Below are 23,490 nucleotides of genomic sequence, written 5' to 3' on the forward strand. Positions count from 1 at the left end.
TCTGTGGGAATCTGTGACCCTCTAGATGTTGGTTGGACTCAAACTTCCATCAGCCTCAGCCAGCCCTTAATGGTGAAGGGATTATGGACAACCACAATGATTAAGGGGATGGAGCAATTTCCCTGTAAGGCAAAGTTGCACCATTTGGGGCTTTTTAGTTTAGAGAAAAGGTGAGTGAGAGGAGACATGATGGAGGTGTGTAAAGTTATGCACGGTGCAGAGAAAGTGGATGGAGAAAGGCTTTTCTCCCTCTCTCATAACACTAGGACTCATGGACATCCAGTGGGAGGGAAAAGGTCATTTTATTTGCAAGTAGCCTTGAACGGTGATATGAAAAAGCAGGATATAAATATTTTAAACAAATACACAAATAAGTCCTCCATCTTTGAGCCTCACCACGTAAAATTGAGCAGGGGACGGGAAAGATCCCTTTCTGCCAGAACTTCTGGAGAGCTGCTGCTGGTCAGAGCATTCGATACTAGGGCAGATGGACCAACAACCTTTCTTCACCTGGAGCCAAAATGAGTGTCATCTCTAACCTGGGCCACCTGCATTTGAATTGCCCATGATAGACGGTTGTGCATTAGGCTGTCCTAGAGGCATTATTTCATCGCCTTGGTCAGCCTTGGAAACACCAGCTGTTGTTTCATCCATCTCAGCCGACGGCAATCTGCTGCACAAGCGGATAGATGCCACCGGTCTAAATATAGCCAAGGCAGAATACAACCTGTGCATGGTGCAGGCGATAAAAGCATTCCATCTGCCGGCGACGGGTTGTGAGAAATAGGAGGTAACTCATCACCGTGGGGCACAAACGCCATGCAAACTGCCATTGCTTGGCAAACCACACAACACTTGCTGTGTGTTTTAGAGCACACAAAAGGCTCAGCTGGGATCAGACCAAAAGTCCATCTCGTCCATCATAAAGTCATAGCGTGGCATTCAATGCCAGGTTCATTTGTTTCAATGGCTCTACCCTGAGTAGGAATGCAACTCATAGAATTATAGGGCTGTAGTCCATGTTAGTCCTAATCAGAGTGGACCCATTGAAATGGACGGGTGTGGCTAACTTAGGTGCATTAGTTCCAACAGGTCTACTCTTGAGTAAAACTCAGTCGGACACAACCCATAGAGTTGGAAAGGTAACTTGGAGAACATTTGGTCCAACCCTCTACTCGATGCAATGCTGAAGACGCACCTTTTTACCCTGGTCTGACACTTGAGATGCATATCTCTAGAACCTACCCTATTCTATTTTGCTTTAATGAAATTCAGTAGTTTCATTGTTGTAACCTGCTATGAGACCTTATGGTGAAGAGAGGGTAAGAAATCATCATCATCATCATCTGCATTGTTTTCAACCGTGGAAAACCAGATGTCTCTAGGCGGGGAAGGCTGGTCCATTCAACCTCAGTCGGCCCTTAGCCAGTCCCCATCTCCCATGCCTACTTCCAGACAAATGAACCTTGTTTAGTTCCTCAAAATTTAATCCTTGGCAATTTCCCCCCAGCATTCAGAAAGTTACGAGCTGATGTACTGAAGTATTGGGTCCAAAAATAAATCAGGGGCCACACACAGGTAACAAGATGGCTGACAGGCAGAAAGTAAACAGGTGAAGCTTTCCCCATAATTGTATTTTGATGCTAGAAAAGCCTTACCCTGTTTAATTTAGGCCAGCCATATAGCTCTCAAAGGCACAAGGCATCATTCTGTTTGTTGCTGTAATTGTACGTCTTGCTGCAAGCTGCTCTGGTTGGAAGAGAGTGAATCTCTTCAGCAGGGAAGATGCATGAAATGCCTCACATCCCTTCCTTCTTAACTGCTTAGCAACAGTGATTAAATAACTAAGTACCTTCAGCAACAGCAGTGCATCTGTATCTGCCTAACAGGCCTTAGAACACTGCACCCATGTTTTGCTTTCTACTGTACTTGCCTGATTGACTTACTTTTAAATATATATAAATATAATAAAATAAAATAATAAAAGATTCTAGGCCTCAAGGAGGGGGGGGAATGAATACGAATATGAATTAGAAATCATTCAAAGATCTACGTCTTTTCCAAAATGAATTTAATTCACCTTTCGTGCACCTCCCAATTATGGAAACTATTTTCAGGTGCTTTGCATCCTCTCCAAGTGTTTTTGCATGGCTGGAGTGCACCCTTGAACTGTGATCATATCTCTTGCTTTCCTAGATGGAAGACAGAGAGGGATGTGTGAGTGTGGGTGTAGAAACCAGTCTATAGTACAAAGGTAAAATGTACATGAATTGCTCTGCTCATGTTTTGCCTCCAGCCCCACTCACAACTGCCATGTGGCCCCCAGAAGGTTGCCCAGAAGGAAATGTGGCCCTTGGACTGAAAAGAAATTCCCTACTCTTCCTGTAATGGCTTATTACAGCGAATTCATTTTGTAAACAGGATGAACTTGAACTGGATTGAGTTCCTTTTCAAAATGAATTTTCCAAGCATTGCTTTATACAGAAAGTTGTACTGCAACTACTGCTGCTGCTGCTGCTGCTACTACCAACAACATATTAGTAATAACAACATATCAGAAGTAGTACATATTTGTATCTCATTTTACTGCTCATTGAGTACGAAATATGTGGATCAGATTCAAAGAACTACTTTAGGCATACTCTAACAACAACAACAACAACAACAACAATAATAATAATAATAATAATAAATTAAATTTCTGTCCGTCCTTCCTCCCAGAAGGAGCCCAGAGCAGCAAGAGACAAAACACTAAGAACATCTAAAAAACAAAATATTGTAGAATCATCTTTAAAATAAAACAACTTAAAAACATCTTTTTAAAAGAAAAACTTTTAAAAATCTAAAAAAGCAATTCCAAAATAGATGCGGACTGGGATAAGGTCTCTACTTAAAAGGCTTGTTGAAAGAGGAAGGTCTGCAGTAGGCACTGAAAAGATAGCAGAGATGGCACCTGTCTAATATTTAAGGGGAGGGTATTCCAAAGGGTCGGTGCCACATTTTCATTGTTGTGAGGAATGGACCTCCTGATAAGAGGGTATCTGCGGGAGGCCCTCACCTGCACAGCGCAATGATCGACTGGGTGTATAAGGGGTAAGACGGTCTTTCAGGTATCCTGGTCCTGAGCTGCTTGGGATTGGCAGACCAAAAAACCTGGGTGGGCAGCTAATGGGCAGCCAGTGCAATTCTTTCAGTAATGGGGTAACATGTTGGCAATATCCTGCCCCAGTGAGCAGTCGTGCCACCACATCTGCACCAGCTGCAGTTTCCAGACCAACCTCAAGGGCAGCCCCACATAGAGCGCATTACAGTAATCCAGCCTGGAGGCTACCAATGCATGGACAACAGCTAGAAGACTCCTCCCCTTTGTGATGTCACAATCCACTATTGGAACACATGTCTGCAGCTTGGGCATGGGGCTACCTGACAAGGCTAAAGCCACTTTGGGAACACAGAACTAGTTCTTTCCATTCAGTCGTCTAGATATATAGCTGTATTTATCTATTAATTTTATTTGCAGGCTTACTTTTTTGCTTTACAGTTCCTGGTGTGTCATTCTGTTAAAAAAGAAAGAAAGAACTGAACAATAAATTCAGTAGAAATCAAACCAAGGATAAACCCAGCAATAAAATCCAGAAAAGCCAACAGGAGATGATAAAAACATATACAGCCTAAAATTGCGAGTTGTAAAACGTTTGCCCTCCTCTTCTTAAAAAAAAAAAAAAATGTTGAGGTTGCTGGTCCTTCATATCCCACCAAAAACCCTTGGACTCTATTACTCAGAGTAGACCCATTAAAATTAAGGAACCTAGCTTAGTCATGCCCATCAATTTAAATGGGCCTGCTTAGAGTAGGACTAACATTAGAGGCAGCCCCTGGCTGTGCACAGAAAAACCTAGGTCTCAGGGAGAAGGGCATAAATCTCAACCCCAACACTCAGCCAGGAGTTGCATTGGATGACACTCTTGGATAGTCTCAAGTTGTGCTTATGCCCTCTGCTTGTGGGACAATGGAAGAGGGCTTCCTGAAGGATCAGCACCGCCAGTGCACAGGTGGTTGTTTGGTTGAATGAGAATGAAATCCTTCTGAATGCTTTCCCTCACGACCACAAACATCCCTAGGAACCAAGGAGCATGAAAGGGGAGGATGTTAGCTACTGAAGAGAGTCTTCTCAGTGGCTGTCACCTCCTTTCATTCAAATTGGCTCCAATCACCAGGAAATGATGAGGAAGCATGTTAGAAGACTCCTCTCAGTGGCCAACACACTCTCCTTTCATGCTCCTTGGCTTGTATTATGCTAGAGACATAGGGACCTGCTGGGGCCTGATTCCCCCCAAATTAAAGAGTCTATGACCCACCCACCACTCAGACCTTGGATGACTCTACCCCTAGTCCCGACAAAATTCGGCGACTCAGAGTTGAAGAGCACTGCCATAAATAGCTTGCATCACGAAATCAGCTTCTTTCTATAGTCTATACATCTGCTCTGCTGGATCTTCCTTCCTCCTGCCCTTCACTCCTTTGCACGGCACGTTGTGAGGCTATCGCTCTGAAAGACGGCTTCAAATGCTTTAAACAAATAAATAAATAACTGTAACCCAGAAGGCTTTTAAAAAAAGAAAGGAAAGGAAGAAATTGTCACATTGTGTTCCTACATCATCTTATCCATCAGCAGAATATAATAGCCATAATATTTTCCAGGTATTTTACAATATCTGTAAAAAAAATTTAAAAAAATCTGTCATAATTAAAATCCGTCTCTTGCATGGTTGCCTCCCTTTTTGCTCTCTTTTTGTAAGCTGTTTTGTGCAACTCCTTTGCGGAGGCGGAAAGGGATGGGCGGTAAATGCTATTCAGTTTGTATTTCAAGCCAAATTGATCAAATTCGCACTTTCAGAAATAATATGAGAACCAAACACGGCCATCCTTTGACATTTGCACTAATTCAAATCTAGCAGTGCAGTTCACCAACCAACCACTGTTTTTCAAAAATGCATATGTCAGAGGGAAGTGTGCATCAAAATGAATGTATTATTGAAAATGCCATACAAATACTCATCATGTGATGAGAAATTGCTTGCAGAACTGCGCACGTTAGTGAAAACTACCTACAAAAGTGTGTTTGTTAGGAGAAACTGCTGGAGAATTTTCATGAGGATTTTTTTTTTTTTTAATGAATTTAAGATTCGGGAAATGAAAAAATGAGAGAAGCTGAACTGACAGATCTTTCCATCCCTAAAGTGGAGTGTATGCATTTTTAAAAAATATAAATGTATCAATATCTGCACTCCAGGGATGGGTGGCTGACCACCTTCCTCAAAGAGGTCTTCTTCAGGGGCTGTTCCTCAGAGTCTATCTCAGGTGGGTTTGGATGCCAGAGGAATTCCAGATGCGTTTGTCCTGTGCAAGGTCCCTATTGATGGCGCTCAAAAGTGGAGTCATGATGACAACTGGGCACACGCAAGCTCCTAGCATGAATCTAGGAATGGGGGAGAATTTTGGGCCAGTTTAGATTTTAACACAATTCTACCTAATCTGCACTTTCTGAAATAACATGAAAACTGAAACGCAGAATTTGTGCTTCTCCACATTTTGTGATGCAGTTCTCCAGTCAAATAATGTATTCCAAGAAATTAAATGTTAGGGTAAACTGTTCAAAAAAGAAAATGCTTACAGAAAAGTGCCACTTACCCCACCCCCAACTCTAAATACAGGAATACCTCAGTTAACTGAATCCTCCGGGTAGGAAACTGTTTTTAAGGAAGGCTTTTTTTAAAGGTGAAATTGACCAGCTTTCTTTGCTATGGATAAACTTTCAAGATTTTCCTCTTTCAACAAGCCTTTTAAGTAGAGACCTTATCCCAGTCTGAACCTGTGTTGGAATTGCTTTTTATTATGTTTTTTAAGCTTTTCTTAAAGATGTTTTTAAAGCTTTTTTTTTAAGCTGTTTTTAAGGATGTTTTGTCGTAATGTATCTTAAAGTCTGTTTTTAGGATGTTTTAGAGTAGGGGTGGTGAACCTTTGGCACCCCAGATGTTGTTGAACCACAGCTCCCATCATCCCTGCCCATGGGCCATGCTTGCTGGGGATGATGGGAATTGTAGTTCAGCAACATCTGGAGTGCCAAAGGTTTGCCACCCCTGTTTTAGAGTGCCTTTAGAGCTTTTGTTTGCTGCCCTGGGCTCCTACTGGGAGGAAGGGCAGGATATCAATCAATCAATCAATCAAATAAATAAATAAATAAATAAATAAATAATAGCATATAAAATGCATCCTCTTAGGGAAAACACTGTGCAAATGTGTGTGTGTGTGTGTGTGTAGGAGAAATTTGCACTAAAATGCTGATGAATGCTCAAGAGGACACACAAATTGATGGAGAAATGTGGGGAACCAAATCTGAGGCTGGAAAAATGAGAAACGGTCAGGACCCAAAATGACAGATTCATCCATCCCTGTTCGGATCTAAGTAGCTCTTGAGCAGTTCTTTAAATCCTTTCTCTGCCTTGCTGTTGCTTGCCAGAACCCCAGAACCACAAGAAACAAGAACTGCTTTGGATCTGCTTTGGAACCTTGTCCCAGTTGATTGCTGGTTGTTATTGTACTCACATATCTAGTAGTGGAGGATGGTCCCTTCTGGCGAATGGGGCAGTGCCCCACCGAGCTCAGTCTGCCCTCAGCCAGCCCCCACCTGGCTGCCTCCTTACTTAAGGCCAGTCCAGGGAGTAGCAAGTGCCTATCAGCTTCTTCTTCCTTCGTCTCGGCATAGCCCCTTGTAGAACTCCTCAGAGAAGAGGATTGGGAGAAAAACTAGAATTAGTAGGCTCTGCCCGTCATTGGCTCTGGCTCCACCTGCTGTTGGGCTCCCTGCCTTCCACCCCACCAGTCCCAATGGCCACCAGCCACTGCTGCAATCTAGCTTTTCAGGGAACAGACTTGCAGAAGGAAGGGAGGAAAGCTGGGGAGACAGATTTGCAAGTTGTCTGGCCGGCTGATTAGAGGAAGAATGAAAGAAATCCCCCCAAAGGAGATCATGCCGTGCTGTTTTTCTTCTCTCGTCCAGGAAAATAAAAACATTTGTGTTTTTTTTTAAAAAATAAAATAAAATATACCTTCACGTGAGTGAGACAAGGGTATAAAACTGAACTGGGTCCCCTACTGTTTTCTGTTCCTATAACTCAAGTGATATTCATCAGAGGCATATATTTAAATCATAGCTTACTTTGCTTTTGTGTCCTGAAATTTATTAGCCTACTACTTAAATGTTTTATTCATTAGGCCATGTAAATAATGCATGCTTGTTTCCATGGTAATTTAACCCCTTCTCGCCAGGACAAGCTCGCTCAATTTCGCATTGCGCGTTCCCTCATTAATTGCTGTGATCAAATCTGGCGTTTTCTCTATGTCAAGATGAGGTCTGTTGACCACCCCCTCAACCCCACCCCACTCCCTTCAGTCAAAATTCATTACGAATCAACGTTTAGCTGACAAATGTGCCACAGTTGGGCATCATCATCAGGAGACAGAAATTCCGATGCTCAAATCCTACCCCCCCCCTCAAAAAAAAAGAGAAGAAGGGGGGGAAACTCTCAGAACACTTGGAAGAGGTGGCTAAAATGCATCATTCATCACAAATGCAGCACACTGGTTAATATTTTTCACGCGGGCTGATGGGCACGATCAAAGGCCTGATAATGAACTGGTGCAATCACCATGGCTGGTCTCTTCACAGGCATCTTCCCAGAGACACATGCGCTAGTTGCAGGCTTACTGGGGGGGGCACACTGCTGGCCTTACCCCGCCTCCAGATGTCAATGCTTTAGTGTGGTCATGTGCTGTGAAGATCCCTGCTCATAAGCAGCTATCGGCACAGAGGCACCTACACTGTTGACAACCATGCTGATGGAACTCGCCTCAACTATGGAATTCATCCCGCAAGAAGTAGTGATGGCCACCACCTCCAAAGGCTTGGCAAGAAAATTAGACAAATAAAGGTATTAATGGCTACTAGCCACGACAGCTATGCTCTGCCTCCACTGTTGGAGACAGCATGCCCCGGAACATCAGTTGCTGGGAATCAGAAGCAGGGAGAGTGCTCTTGCACTCAGGTCCTGCTTGTGGGCTTCTCATAGGCATCTGGCTAGCTGCCGTGAAAACAGGAGGCTGTCCTAGATGTGGTTGTACTTGTGGCCGGATCCAGCATGTTGTTCTAATGTTCGTCTTGTACACGAGTGTCTGAGAATGAGGTCAGGCAGTGTGAGGTCAAGCAGCTGATGGGGTCATCATCACACACCCCAGGAAACTGTTTGACACAAGTGAGACACAGAGAAGGCCATTGTTGTTTTCAAATGTGTGCATTCAGCAACACAGTAAATGTGCAAGAATATGCCCCAGGGCCAGACTGACACATGGACAAATCTGTTACGGATACCATACCTGATGTGGCATCTTACAGTCAACTACTGCTGTCTTTCCCACCTTCTTCCTGACCTGGCTGTTTCTTTGACTCTTAAGAAAAGCAGAAGGTGAGCAGAGCATAGTAGTTAGCTCATCTCCCTACATCTGCGATGATGCATCGTAGCGACTGGAGAACATACACGCACACACAGAGAGAGAAAAACAGCTTGATATTGGGTTGTATCCAGAGTAGACCCACTTACATGAATGGATCTCTGTTAGTCATGCTAATTATTTTATTTATTTATTTATTATCATTATTTTTACCCCGCCCTTTTTCCAAAACTGGAACTCATGGCGGCTTCCAGATAAAAACACACATATAATTAAAAACATATAAAAGTCTAGATTAAAATCGAATTAAACTGTTTACAGTATCAAAACCATTCATACATACAGTTAAAATAATTCAAACTCAGTTTAAAATAATACAATTAGACAATAGCAATGCAGCACCCTTCAAGTCCTGTCCTTAACAGCTTTCTGTTCAAAAGGCTTGTTGAAATAAAAAAGTCTTTGCTTGCCAATGGAAGGACTGCAAGCAGGGGGCCATTCTTGCTTCCCTAGGAAGGGAGTTCCAAAGACTCGGGGCAGCCATCGAAAAGGCCCTATCTCGCGTCCCCACTAGTCGTGCTTGTGAGGACATAGGGATTGAGAAAAGGGCCTCTCCTGAGGATCTCAGGGCCCGGGCAGGCTCATATAGGGAGATACGGTCTGACAGATTATTGTCAATGGATCTACTCTGAATAAGACTAGCATTGGAAACAGCCCATTATGTGTCCTTAACTTATGGAATTCACTCTTAAAAGACTTTCCCAGCTAGATGAAAAGATCTCTGCCTTAGGTGTTGATTTTGTATGGTTTTTAAACCTGTCTTCCAACATGCTTCCTTCTCCTTTCCTGCTGATTGGAAGCAAATTGAAAGAGGGTGAGTCAGCCACAGAGAGGACTCTTTTCAGTAGCTAACACTCTCCTTTCATGCTTACTAGGGATGTCTGTTATTGTGGGAGAAGGTATTAACAAGGATCTCATTCTCAATCCCACAGCAAAAAAGGGGGTGGTGATGGCTGTAACTAACATGAAGGGAAGTGTATCTTCATACACTATATAATTTGAAAAGTTTCTTGTTCTCTATGCGTTTGGACACCTATTAAAATATTGTAACCCAATTTGGCATGATAGTGCCTGATACCAAGGAGCAGGCTGTCGTCTATGTTTGGATATAATTGGATGCCATTTTGAATCAAGAGGGCGGACTGAACCTTTCAAAACTGCACTAATTTTAGCCATTGTTTTCAAATCTGCACTGGTTTGTTGTTCTTGTTGTTATTTCTCAGAATTCCCGAGCAATGCTGGGTACAAAGCCTTAGTATTTAACATGCGGTGATAGCCACTAGCTTAAGAGATTTAAAGGATGATTAAACGATTTCATAGAAGATTATCACTCTTGGAATCTGCAACAAAGTATTGCAGTGTAGATTGCTTCTGTTCATTCTTGGCATTAGTAATCCTTGCCATCATCCAGACTGGTTTATCAAAATACCACATGAGTGCTGGACAGGTCTTGATCTTGGGCTTCCAAGTGGGACATCTGTTTGGCCATCGTCCAGTATGCTGATGGACTATTGGCCTGATCCAGCAGGCTCTTCCTATACTCTTGTTTGGCTGGTTATTATGGGAAACAGGACACTTCAATTCCCAGAGTTCCCAGGAAGAGGGAATGAGGGATTGATTAAACCATTCTGGAAATGTTAGCTCCCTGAGAGGAATGTTGTTGTTGTTATGTGCCTTCAAGTCGATTTTGATTTATGGCGACCCTATGAATCAGTGACCTCCAACAGCATCTGTCATGAACCACCCTGTTCAGATCTTGTAAGTTCAGGTCTGTGGCTTCCTTTATGGAATCAATCCATCTCTTGTTTGGCCTTCCTCTTTTTCTACTCCCTTCTGTTTTTCCCAGCATTAATGTCTTTTCTAGTGAATCGTGTCTTCTCATGATGTGTCTAAAGTATGATAACCTCAGTTTCATCATGTTAGCTTCTAGTTCTGGTTTAATTTGTTCTAACACCCAATTATTGGTCTTTTTCGCAGTCCAACTCTCAGCATCCTTCAAAAACTACAGTTCCCAGGATTCTTTGGGGGAAGCCGGGACTGTTTAAACTGGTAAACCAGAGAGCTTCGCCTATGGGGCAGTATACAAATGTAATAAATAAATAAATAAATAAAATACTGCTTAAAATATATAATACAGAAGGGGCTTGAGACCCAGGCAGGGGAGAGGGAGGGGGACAAACCCTTTGATATTGAAGCATTTTAGCATAGTCTAATTTCTCTGTAATGACTTTGGGGGAGAATATCCCCCCTCCAAAACAACCTAATTAGGAATCTCTTGCAAGATTACACTCTTGCAATTCTGAGTAGCTACGCCCACACTCCTAAAAGAGAGAGGGAGAGAGAGAGAACACCTCTTTCCTAGCAAGTGCAAGGTAGGTGAAAAAAAGAAAAAGAAAGTGGAACAAAATCATGGATCTCAGCAGAGACGATCAATCAGCCAGAGCCGTACAGATGAGAGTTGGGGAAATACAGCTGCAAAAGCCTACAGAGACTTGTAGATCTGTCCAACGGTGCTTCCACTTGGTGATGAATAGTAAGAGAGACTTGCGCTTCTCCCTCTGCGTTGGCTTTGACTTAATTTGCACTTGGTGTGGAAAAACAGAAGACAAAGGGAAGAAAGGAAGAAAGAGGCTCGCCAGGCCCAGCGGTCGTCACTCCCCAAACCAATTTGAGCATGGGGCCAGGATGGCTCCACCGTCAGGGATCCCAGGGCTTTTCGTGACCACCTGGACCGATGACGGGGGTACTGGAAAACCCCATCAGTAATGGAAACGGGAGCAGAAAATGGCCGCAATTCACACGTTTGTTAGGAAAGGAATTCCTGCAAGTGATGGCAAGCGGTATTGACTATCTTTTTTTTTTTATCTGCAAATGTTAGGTAAATACTTACGTTAGTTTCTGCATTATTTTTGAAGTCTCCCTCCCACTGACACACGTGCTGAAAATCATTACATAATTAATTAGATAATGAATGGCATTGGTTTCAGCCATAGCAGACAGTGAGACAAACAGCATCAGTTTTTGTGGAAGCCAAATGGTAGCCGAATGGAAGTAGCGCTGACTGCAATGAACATTAATGGGAATCGCTGCCTCCTGACCTCCCTGGCAGCGGCACCAGAGACCATATTATCAGGGCCGGCGACAGGCATGACTGGGCCCTTGGCACTGTAGACCAACATCCTCCATACAGCTGGCACGGGGCTAATAAACCTGTCTGTGCAACCCACCTAATGTTGTGTGAATGATGTGCATGTGTAGTGCACATACCTGCCATCACCCAAGATGGTGGAGGGGGGTCAGCCCCTTGGGAAGTTCCTACTTCCATCTTGGGTGATGACAGGCATGTGTGCACAGTGCGCATGGCATTCACACTGATGGGAGAGGTAGATGAGGCATGCATGCAGGCTTATTGAAGCCCACACTGTACTGAGGGGTGTCTGAGAGCACCCTCTCCACAATCCACGGCAGGGTTGGGTTGCAGGATCCAATGTTGCCACAGATCATGGAACAGGAACTCCATCCTCCCACCCTGAGAGGCCCTTGAGGGGCCCCTCTGGACTGTAGGGGCCCTCGGCCAGGGCCTAACCTGGCCGCCCTCTGGCACCCACCATGCATATTATTAATGGCATTGCTAGCCCAGACCATGATCCAATAACTCCTGCAGTGTCCAGAGTTCCTTGCAGGCCCTGATTTTCTAAGAACATAAGAAGAGCCTTGCTGGATCAGACCAATGGCCTATCTACTCCAGCATCCTGTTCTCACAGTGGCCATTCAGATGCCCCAATGGGAAGCCCACAAGCAGGACCACAAGCAAAAGCTCTCTTCCCCTCCTGTGGTTTCCAGCAACTGGTATTCGGAAGCATACTGCCTCTGAAAGTGGAGGTAGAACATAGCCATCAGGGTTACTAGCTATCGATGGCCTTACCCTCCTTGAATTTATCTGATCTTCTTTTAAAATCATCAGAATGGGTGGCCATCAGTAACTAACCTCTACGCAACATATGGAAAACAAATGGAAATAAATAAATATTTCTTATTAAAATGAGCTTTAATGTTTACTATTTATTTTATGTAGCTGTGATGCTTTGGGCGGGCCGGAAACCCGATGTAGAAATACTTGAAATATTCAATGCTAGTCCTACTCATAGCAGACCCAATGAAATTAGCAGACATGACTATCTTAGGCTCATCCATTTCAGTGGGGCTTCTCTAAGTAGGGCTTAGTTGGATACCACCGAAAGAAATAAAGGAATGGGCCCAATCCAAGATGTCAAGTTCTCTCAAGCCAAGAGTTTCAGAGTCTCAGACCTGTGAGCTCTGTGTTCCCCTTCTTCCATTTACCTGAGTCACCAACAATTGCTGAAAACATTTTGACACATAGGAGGAGGAAATCAGAAGAGGTGGATAGCAAGCATTGCAAGAGAGGGTTAATAGTTTATTATATATATATATTCCCTAAGTGATTTTATCACTGTCATTAGAACATTCATTGAACTAAGTGAGGAATCCATCAAGACATGACAGGAACGTGCAGACTAATGGCTGTTCGACAGTAATAATTTTTAATATGATTTTTATTTCACTTAATTTCATATGTGCTCGACAAAAGGTCCTGGGTGGCTAGGGAGCTGTGTGAAACAAGGAACCCATTGATGGGAGGCCTATTAAACCATAGGATTCAAAGGGTACCCATTTATAGAGGCACAGATGTACTCCGTTAAAAAAAAATAGCTATCTAACTTCAGACATTTGATGCAAACTCTCTCCCTTTATTGGCAAAACGTCAGGAAGACAGCAGGATAAAACTCACTCGCTCTGCCAACTCTGAGGAACCAAATTATACCCTCAAATGTATGGTGCCATTATTTCCCACTTCTGTGGTCCCTCTCCGGGGGTGTGTGTGTAAGAACCACACCTTCCAACTGGACTGACAAAATTGTACAGTGCCTATTTTCTCACTGGGGATTCTCGCGGCTAGGTGTAACGTTTGGGACATGTCAAATGGTAGGCCAGGCGTTCCCCATTTTTATTTTCCCACGGACCACTTGAAAGTTGCTGTTGGTCTTGGCTAGAGAGGAGGGAGAAATTCGATTCAGTTTGCATCTCAAGCTGAGTCTATCAAATTTGCACTTTCCAAAGCAATATGAGAACTCGGACAAACCCAGTTGTATTGTGGGACCAATTGCAGTTATGCGACCTGATGATGTGGACAGGATGTTTGCAGGTCCATCCTGATTTATTAAAGCTAGCCTGAGCGGGGTCACTGAACGGGTCACAGCTGTGGTAAACATGTCTTTACGCAATGGTATGTTGCCCTCTGCCCTTAAAGAAGCAGTGGTGGTCCACTTCTTGAAAAGCCTACTCTGGACCCAATGGAGTATAACAACTAGAGACCAGTTGCCAACACTCCTTTCTTGCCAAAGGTGGTGAATAAGATGGTTGTAGAGCAACTGCAGGCATTCAGTTGTGGGGATGGAGGAAAAATCCAATTCAGCTCGCATTTAAAGACAAATTTATCAAATTTGCACTTTCCAAAACAACATGAGAACCAAAACACAGCCACCCTTTAAAATTCACACTTATGTGAATTTTGCATTGCAGTTTTCCAGCCAACCCATGTTTTTTAAAACTGCGTGCATTAAAGGAAAGTATGAATAAAAATGAATATATTCATGAAACTAACATACAAAAAATGCATTATCTTAGGAGAAACTGCTTGAGTCAAAACTGCATATAAACGTGTTTATTACTAGAAATTTGCACTAAAACGCTGAAGAATTTTTATGAGAATATCTTTTTGTTAAAATAAAAAAAAAGGTTCGCAGATTGCTGCAGAAATGTGGTGAACTGACTTTAAGACTGGAAAAAGAGAAACGGAGGGAACTGGAACAGAAGATCTTTCCATCCCAAGTCTTGGCAGGCCACTTAAGGACTGCCCTGGCTGTTGTAGCCATTATAAGGTGCCGGGCAAGGTGCTGCACGATTTTTAATAGAATTTTCATTGCTTCTTTTCTTTCTCGTATTGTATTTTACTGTATTACCATTTGCACGCCTTAGAATTCAAACTGTAGCACACACACAACCCATATATGAAATAAAAGACGCAATAAAATAGCAATTTAAAAATCAGTATGAATATTTAATGTGGACATGCCGTGGAACACTGGAATGAGGCTCGCAGACCACTGGTGGTCCATGGGCCAGAAGGTCTAAGGTTCGATCTCCAATGGCATCTCCAGGTAGGGGTGGGAGCAACTCCCCGTCTGACACCGTGGAGTTCAGGCAAGGGACATTTCTCAGTCCTACCTGGAGATTCCATCGGAGGTTGAACCTTAGACCTTCTGCATGCAAAGCAGATGCTCTACCCACTGGGCTATGATCCTTCCCCCAAAAAAGAGAGAGATGGCCTTCCACTCAAAGTGAAGTAAAATAACACCAAAGAGATAGAAAAGGAACCTCCTGTTGTGTGGATCAACTGGGTGAAAGAGCACTGGGGTCCTCCCGCTGTCTTCTCACACACACACGCCCTGGGCATTTTATGTATCCTAACTGAGGAAATCTTGCCATTTGACACCCAACTGCTCCGTCCACCACAACAAATCTGTCAAGGGATCAGCAACTCAGAGAAAGTCTTCAAAATTCTTTGGCTCCAAGGGAGCCCAGATATAACAATAACGCCCTTCACATGTCTTCCTAATGCTCCCTGAAGAGCACATGAGAGATCTCTCAAAACCTGTCAAAGAAGAACATCCCAGTCCACCGTCTCTCTCTCTCTCTCTCTCTCTCTGGCTCTCTCTCTCTCATTCACGACCTGAGGAGAGACTGTTATGTTGCTTGACGGCCCCGTTCAATTTTGCAAAGCCGTTTTCTAAGGGGGGCGAGAGAGACAGGGAAGCGGATGACTTGCCATCTATTGCTGCGTCTCCAAGAGAATGTCAGCTACAGGACACGGTGGCTCACATTTGAAAGCCTACACCATTCACAACGGAGAGTCAGCTACATTTGTGGCTTAGGAAAGGTCAAAAAAGAGGTATGGTTTAGCTGACACAGGTTTCCTCTGTTACCGATTGAGCTAACCCTGTCACTCTGTAACATTTCTGAGCAAGGATGCCTCCTATCCCACCACTCAGTAATTGGAGAAATTTCAGTCTCTGCCTGCATACTGTTGGGCACCACCCCAATCTCCCCGTGGTGAAAGATCTCCAGGGGTCCCTGCGCTTGCCCAGGGTTTGGTTTCCTTGGGAAGAAGGTTAGCGGACATGATGATGTCTTCATGAAATATGGTTTGTATTTACACACATTCCAACCTGTGCTTAAAATGGAGGGGTTCAAAGCAGCAGCAGTCCGATAGATCTTCCCTTTCCATCAGGCTTACAGGAGGCATCCTAAAGTTATGGTGCAGGGAGCCGGCCACTCTGCATGTCTCCAGTTCCCAGCCTTTCCTCAGACCCAAATCAAACCACAAAGCCTCTCTTAGGCCCCAGGAGGGGGGGCTGTCCTGAAGAGTTTCAATAACAACATGATCTCCCTAACAATAGTGTCTCCCAGTTAATGCACACTTGATAGACCCATTAGCCCACCTGCCCACTCTATTAGCTTAACAAAAGAGACTCATCTGACCAGTGGAGCAGGTTTCTCTGCTGCAAAGCCCACCCCCAGTGCAGGGTTCCACATTGGAGGCTGGAAAGGGGACTCATAGAAATCATCTATCTCAACCCCCAAACCCATAACAATACTTCTGCTAGTTCCTTCAAAGCTGGTGCTGAATTTTGCTTGCAACAGTATTGAGATTGAAATGTTGTGGCTAAGGTATCCTGGGAAGCCTAGTAATTCAATGGCAGAGAATCTGCTTTGCATGCATGAAGACAGTCCCAGGTTCAATTTCCGGCCACTTGAGGTAGGGCAGGGAGAGATTTTTGTTTGAAATCCTGGACAGCAGCTGCCAGTCAGTGTAGATCAGGGGTTCTTAACCTGTGATCCATGGATCCCTAGATCCCTAGGTGATCCAAGTATGGGCTTCATGGGATCTGTGAACTGAGCACGAAAAAAAAATCCAATGCACTAAAGTTATTTCATTTTATTTATTTATGGGGGTCCATAGCTTTCATCAGATTCTCAAAGGGGTCTGTGACCCCAAAAAAGGTTAAGAAACACAGATGTAGGCAATACTGAGCTGGGTGGATTAAGGGTCTGGCTCAGAATATGTTCTTAGGTTCTTAAGGTTGAACCATGGTGCAAACTGGTGGCAAACTTACCAGAGCTGGCATTGTCTTCAGAAGGTCCATTTGGTATTTGTCCCGTGATGCATTGTAACTGAGATCAAAATAGGATTGTACAAACACTATTGTGTCCATGTGGCTGTGCAATATTAAACACTGCAAAACCCATGATGCCTCCTGGGCAAGTTATAGATATGAAGGTGGGCAGATGGAAGCAGGCCTTGGCTGTTGACTTTCTCCTCTGTAGTCTCAGCAGGGAGGAGGATGGGAACAAAAGCAGAATTGATTCTGCCTCTGATTGGCTCTGGCTCCATGAACTGGCTGGGCACCCTACCTTCCGCCCCACCAGTCCCAGTGGTAGGGACAGAAGGATCTGTTTTGGTTTTCTCCTTTTCTCCTTTTTCCAGTGTTAAAATTGGTTCTCCACATTTCTGCAGCAATCTGCGGATTTTTTTAAAAAATCTTCATGAAAATTCTCCACCATCAGTGCAAATTTCTCCAAATAAGCACATTTTGAGCCATTTCTCATCTTTTTGCATGTAATTTTCATGTTATATTCATTTTTATGCACACTTTCCCCCAATATATGCATTTTTCTAAATGTTGTTTAGTTGGCGAACTGCATCCCAACATTCTAATAAATGCGAATTTGGAAGGATGGCTGTGTTTGGGTTCTCATATTGTTTCAGAAATTGCAGATTTGATAAATTCTGCTTGAAAGGCAAACTGAATCGAAATTCTCACCCATCCCTAGCCAGTGGTCACCAGCCACCACCGGCCCTCCCACCAACACTAGCTGTTTGTAATCAGTGGTGGCTGGTGACCATTGTGAGTGGTGGGGCGGAAGGCAGGGAGCCCAAACAGTAATGAGTCAGACCCAATGGCAGGCACAACCAACAAACTCTAGTTTTGCCCTCATCCTCTTCTCTGCCGAGTTCTGCAAGGGTAACACAGAGGAGGAGGAGGAGGAGGAAGCTGGCGAGCAATGACATCCCCTGGACTGGTTGTAACTAGGAAGGCTGGCAGGTGGTAGCTGGCTGAGGGTAGAGACAGGTGGGGCAGTATCCCATTTGCCCCAACAGATGAGCCTCTACTCTGTTTGTAATGGAAAGAAAGTGCCCTTTGCCACCCATGCTGCAGTAAAGTTTGAGATCTGCTCACTGCACAAAGAGACATGCACACCAACACCTTCCCACTTAGAAGAGCCCACAAGGACCTGGTCGTCATTCCCCTGAAGACTGGAAGGCTGAACAGAAAAAGGCACGGCGGCTGGATTTTACACAAGATGACACTGGTTGAAAGGAAGTAATATCGCCCATTGCTTAATGCAATTGGGAGAGCCAGAGGTGCACGGAAGGAACGGTAATTCCGTTGCGACTGAACTTGAAGATCGCTGTCAAATATGAGTGTGAATGTGGCAGTTACTTTAGGTCTGTTTGTAATCTTTCGAGGCATTTTGTCAAGAAGGCCCCTGTGATATTAGTAAGAGTGCAGAAAGGCACGCCAGTGGTGTCATGCACAATTAATGTCCCCAGGTAGCAACTCCATTAGTCTTATGAAGTGAGCTCACAAATGCGAATACTAATGGGGATTTGCCTGTGGGGCACATGCACTGAGCTTACAACTAGATGATTGCAGACCCTTGATGCTCCACGCCAAGCTTGCCAAGCAAGGAATATATATATCGATGTCTTCAGAAGCCACATTGCAGAGGCATTCTCATTGGAACTGGAAGGCACCTTTCTGATTCCTTGTTTTCCCCAAGCATTAGTGCAAAAGAGATAGAGGAATCTGTTTATTCAGAACACATTGCCCTCCCTCTGAATAGGCTTTTTTTTCCCCTCGTTGACATCAGCCCACAATCAAGGCTGCTTCACATCATGACTCCTGACCCTGGAGCTTTGCAGCACATGGCACTGGACTCTCTTGTGAAAGAGATGCAGGTTGCTTCCTGGGGAGGAAAAGAACAGTTGGTAACATATTTGGGGTTGTCCTGGCCAAAGGACACGGCTCTGTCACCATCCTCAGATGGTAAATGTTCTTACAGTACCTCCATTTACCCAGTCTTGCAGAAGTCAAAGACTACAGTATCAGGCGAGGGCCCCTTTCACAGGGAGGCAGAGTCAACTACACAATAGGTCTTCACTTTACAAGCTTCAGCTAGTGTGCCAACTAGGACTGTTCCTGGAAAGGGTTCATTTAAACACAGTGAACTATGTCTTGGTAGCCTCAGGATTCGATTAATGTAATGGGGTTTATACGGGGTTACTTTTGAAGCCAGGTTGGAAGCCACAGCATGGCAGCTGAGTGGAGTGGCTTGCGGTGATCGTATTATGGGCATTCCTAAGGGGTTACATTGGCTGCCGACTTGCTACCGAGCCAGGCTTAAGGTGCTTTTGTTGACATATTAAACCCTATCCTACTCTTACATCTGAAAGAACATCTGCTCCCTTGTATAGAACAGCTTGCATGTTGAGATCTATGGAGATGGTTCTGTTTGTTCTACTGTCTGCTGAGGCCTATTATGTGGCATCCAAAGGGAGGGCCTTCTCTGTGGTGGCATCTCACTTGTGGGATTTTATTCCACTCTGAAATAAGGCAGGCACTATCTCTGATGAGTTTTTGGCGCCTGCTCATAACTCATATGCTCATTCAGGTATTATTTAGATGAAGAGCAACACAGAAATATTTTTAATATATGACATAATAATAATATTTTATTTATTGGTCGCCTATCTGTCCAGGTTAGTGGACACTCTAGGCGACTTACAATAGCAAAAGCTATACATAATATACATATACAAAAACAAACCACAGTCCTAAACAATTTAAAACCAATTTCCAATTAAAACATCATAAAATTAATCCCCCTTAATCCCACACACACAAAAAGCAGCACACACACAAAACAAAACAAACAAACAAACACCCAGGCCACCCCAGCCAGCCGGCTTTATGTATCCCTCCAAAGAGGGACAGGTGGTAGCAATCAGTCCCAGCTGGCTGGGTACCTGGGGCCTGGTCCTGCAGGATGCAGGTCTGCCAGGCAGAAGTCCCACAGGGAAGGGTGGTGGAGGTGGTGATCCCACAGCAGCAGCAGCAGCTGCAGCAGACTCTCCTTCCCTGGGCGGCAATGTTTTCTTCCTGCAGGCCCTGGGTCTGTAATATATACAGAAGGCTTCAGTTGAGTTCACCTCTCTGCTGGGACAACAACTTTCTACAGCTACCTTAGCAGGAGAGAGCGTCAGCCTGCAGAGCTTACCTGGAGCTATCCAAGGTCCTGTTTTTCCTCTGCCTTCTGCATAAGAGATTTTCTGACCAAACTTTCCCTGTCTTGATCTACCCTTGCATGTTATATCTATTCTTTCCTTATCTTTACTTACTTGCTTGATGAGACCTTGCCTATTGTGACTTGACTTCACTGAATACTACCTGCTTCCCCTGAGCCACCAGTGCACCCGAAAATGGTTAATTGGTTATATGGTTTCATGATGTCATCGCATTCACTACGTGAATCCTGATTGGCTAGGTTCTACCATTTAACCAGTCCAGAAAGCATTGGCTTTAGCTATCCTCCATGACATCAGCACATAACCAAATCTCGTTGCCTACATAGCACTGTGGTGCCAGCACATTCACAGCAGGAACCCTGATTGGCTAGGGCTGTTCTAGGAAGCAGAACAAATCTCTAAGCATGAAAAAATGGCACCAATGCAGAAGCAGAGAGGGGAAACACAAATAGCAGAAAGGGAAGAGGCTGAAAAAAAAAAGAAAATTGGGGGAAATGACTCTCGCTACCATTTCATTAAACCACAAAATTGAAATGGATGAATGCTTTATATTGGCTTTAATCCATTTGGGCTCCTGTAATTCTGAACGTTCTCTGAATACACCCCACTGGATGTTCATTATCCTAGGGCATTCTGGGGAAAACAAAAGTCTGGCCAGAAGCTGAGGGGAGCTGTGGTAATCACCCCCTCCTAATTCTTGAAATTCAGCCTCCACCCCCTGAAATGCAAAAGAGAAGCAAACTGCCATGCCCTCTTTTTGCATTTGAACTCCTCAGACTTTGGCCATTTCTACCTGTGGTAGAAAGTTAGGAAGCCTGCTCACTTTCTAACAGGTTGCTCTCTCTTCCTTCCCACCCCTCCAACAAAACCCCATTTTTTCACCACAATCCTCATTTGATAAAACTCTATCACGTCCCCGCCGCTGCCACCGTAACATCTGTTGGCTAAATGAAAAAAGTTCTCGAAATGCATGCCCTTTTCTTCTAGGGAAGGTTCTCTAAATGTTTGTTTGCTGATTGTTTTAGATATCTTAAAGGAATAGCCGGAAGGGTGCTTGGATGAAAGAAATCGAAAGGCTACGTGCGACATGGTAGAGGAGCCCAGAAGGTTGAGGCGAGCCTGACACACATAGCAAAAAAAGCTCAACTTTTCTTCAGAACTTTCCTTGGCTGTAAGTCACTCTCTTGGGACAAAATGTCATTTGCTCGGGACAAAATGCTGTGGGTTCTTTTTTCACACTTGTATATTCTCCCAACCCCATCTACATCCGAAAAATGCAATCAAAATGTCCATCTGGTTTTAATTTTAGGTCCCCTGCATGCCAGTCCATCATACAACATTCTGTCATGCTGTAGTGTGGCCAAGGAAGGCTACAGGCTGCACATAAGGGCAATAGATTTCCCCCAGAGCTCTGCTCCTCCCAGCAACTGGTATTCAATGGCATATTACCTCTGAACAAGAAGGTTCCATTTAGCCTCCATGGCCAGAATCTATCTAGCCCATCTATCTATCAGTATCTAGGCCTCTCCACCCCCATGAATTGCTTGAATCCTAATTCAAAGCCATCAAAATTGGTGGTGAATTCCCGACATTAATTGCACATTGTTGATGGCAGTAGAGATGAGATTTGAAACATGAGGCTTTCCAGAGTTGTCATTTACGGAGTAATCCTTTGCATGTGTAATCAAGAGTGAGCCCTGCAGGGTTCACGTTGCTACAGGTTGCAATCTTAGAAGTGCTTACTTGAGAGTAAGACCCATTTAATGTGATGGGGCTTACTTCTGATTGCACATGTGCAGGATTGCGCTCACGTTACGGTTCTATTCATGCTTGCCTGTGAACAGAGATGAGGGAGAGACTTGATTCCGTTCACATTTAAAGGCAAATCTATAACATTCGCACTTTCCAAAACAATATAAGAACCAAAATGCAACCATCCTCCAAAATTTGCACTTATCCAAATTTAACAATGCAGTTCTCCAACAAACCAGCGTTTACAAAATGCATACATAAGGGATACATGTGCATAAAAATGAACATATTAGTGAGAATAATCCATCTCTACTTCTGATTAGATATGCATAGGATCAGAGCTTGGAAAAGTTACTTTTTTGAACTACAACTCCAATCAGCCCAATCCAGTGGCCATGCTGGCTGGGGCTGATGGGAGTTGTAGTTCAAAAAAAGTAACTTTTCCAAGCTCTGCATAGGATTACGCCTGGGATGGGGTCCCTCAAACATGGGGACCGAATGCAACCCTCCAGACTTCTCTGCCAAGCCCTTGGGACTTTCCCCAAGCCACACCCCTCTCAGCAGGCCACACCCCCTCTCACCATCCCTGGCTGAATGATGGAGAGAGACATGTGAGTATATATATATATAGAGAGAGAGAGAAACCTCTAAGTTTGTGCTGCCAGAATGTAGCTTATTTATTTATTATATTTAGATCCCAGAACCTCAAGGTAGCATGCAAACATGGTGCTCCCCTTTCCCATTTTTATTCTTACAACAACTCTGTGAGGTAGGGTAGGCTGACAGGCAGTGATTGATTGCCCCAAAGTCACCCCAGTGGGCTTCATGACCGAGTAAGGATTTGAACCCTGGTCTCCCAAGTCCCAGTCTGATGTTTGAACCACTATGCCATGCTGGCTCTCTACTTTGTATAGTAGCCTACCGTACAAGGTGAGAGTCACATCAATTGCTTCACCCACTTTTGACTTCTGGCACCGCCCACCATCGTCATACAGTCCTTGGAAAGTTGCCCCCCAAGGGAACGTGGCCTCTGGGGTGAAATTTTTTTTAACCACTGTTAACTACGGTGCCATCTGTAGCATCGCAGTTTGTTGTTGTGTGCTAGACTGTCCAAAAAACTGGGGGTAGGGGTGAGTCACATAGTTACCAGATGATGCTTAAAATTCTTATTTTAAAATGTTTTGAAAGGGTATTGCGTAAGGGCTCACTATTCCTCTGGCATGTTCTGAGGCTTCATGTATGCGCCTGTGGGGGGGGTTGCTCTTGCGCATTAGAGCACCAGGCAAGTTTCCCGAGCATGTAGCCACCTCCGCCTGAGCTTCGTCAGGAAGAAACATAAACCAAAATGACTCCTGCAGAACCCAGAGGAAAAGAACTACTTGGTGAAGAAATATAGCTATGGGTAAAATTACATGTTCTCAAAGCCCCAAGGCTGAGAGAAATAAAAAGCATTTTAAATGGAGTGTAGGATTCATATTCCTCAGTCACTACCAATAAATAAATCCTGAGCAATTTTTTTCCCCTTGTAAACATGGGTAGCATTTGACTTTCCATTGTCTCCAAGTTGCATATTCCACCTGCAGAGAAATGAGCTTTTGTTTCTTACAAGAAATGTTTTGTGTTTTGTTTTGGGAGGGGCGGTGAGGGTCATTCTCCCCACG

The 23,490-nt window shown here is 44.1% G+C and overlaps 1 long non-coding RNA gene across 1 annotated transcript in view; it reads left to right on the plus strand.

The window, feature by feature from the left end:
* The window catches only part of LOC133373905 (uncharacterized), an 85,121-nt gene that overhangs the window by 53,417 nt on the left and 8,214 nt on the right, over positions 1 to 23,490 (plus strand). Inside the window, exon 2 of the long non-coding RNA XR_009759768.1 lies at positions 21,103 to 21,248. This is a non-coding gene — a long non-coding RNA (uncharacterized LOC133373905). The remainder of the gene's footprint in view (positions 1 to 21,102; positions 21,249 to 23,490) is intronic.

Source organism: Rhineura floridana, chromosome 20, assembly GCF_030035675.1.
Source record: "Rhineura floridana isolate rRhiFlo1 chromosome 20, rRhiFlo1.hap2, whole genome shotgun sequence".
Lineage (NCBI taxonomy): Eukaryota > Metazoa > Chordata > Lepidosauria > Squamata > Rhineuridae > Rhineura > Rhineura floridana.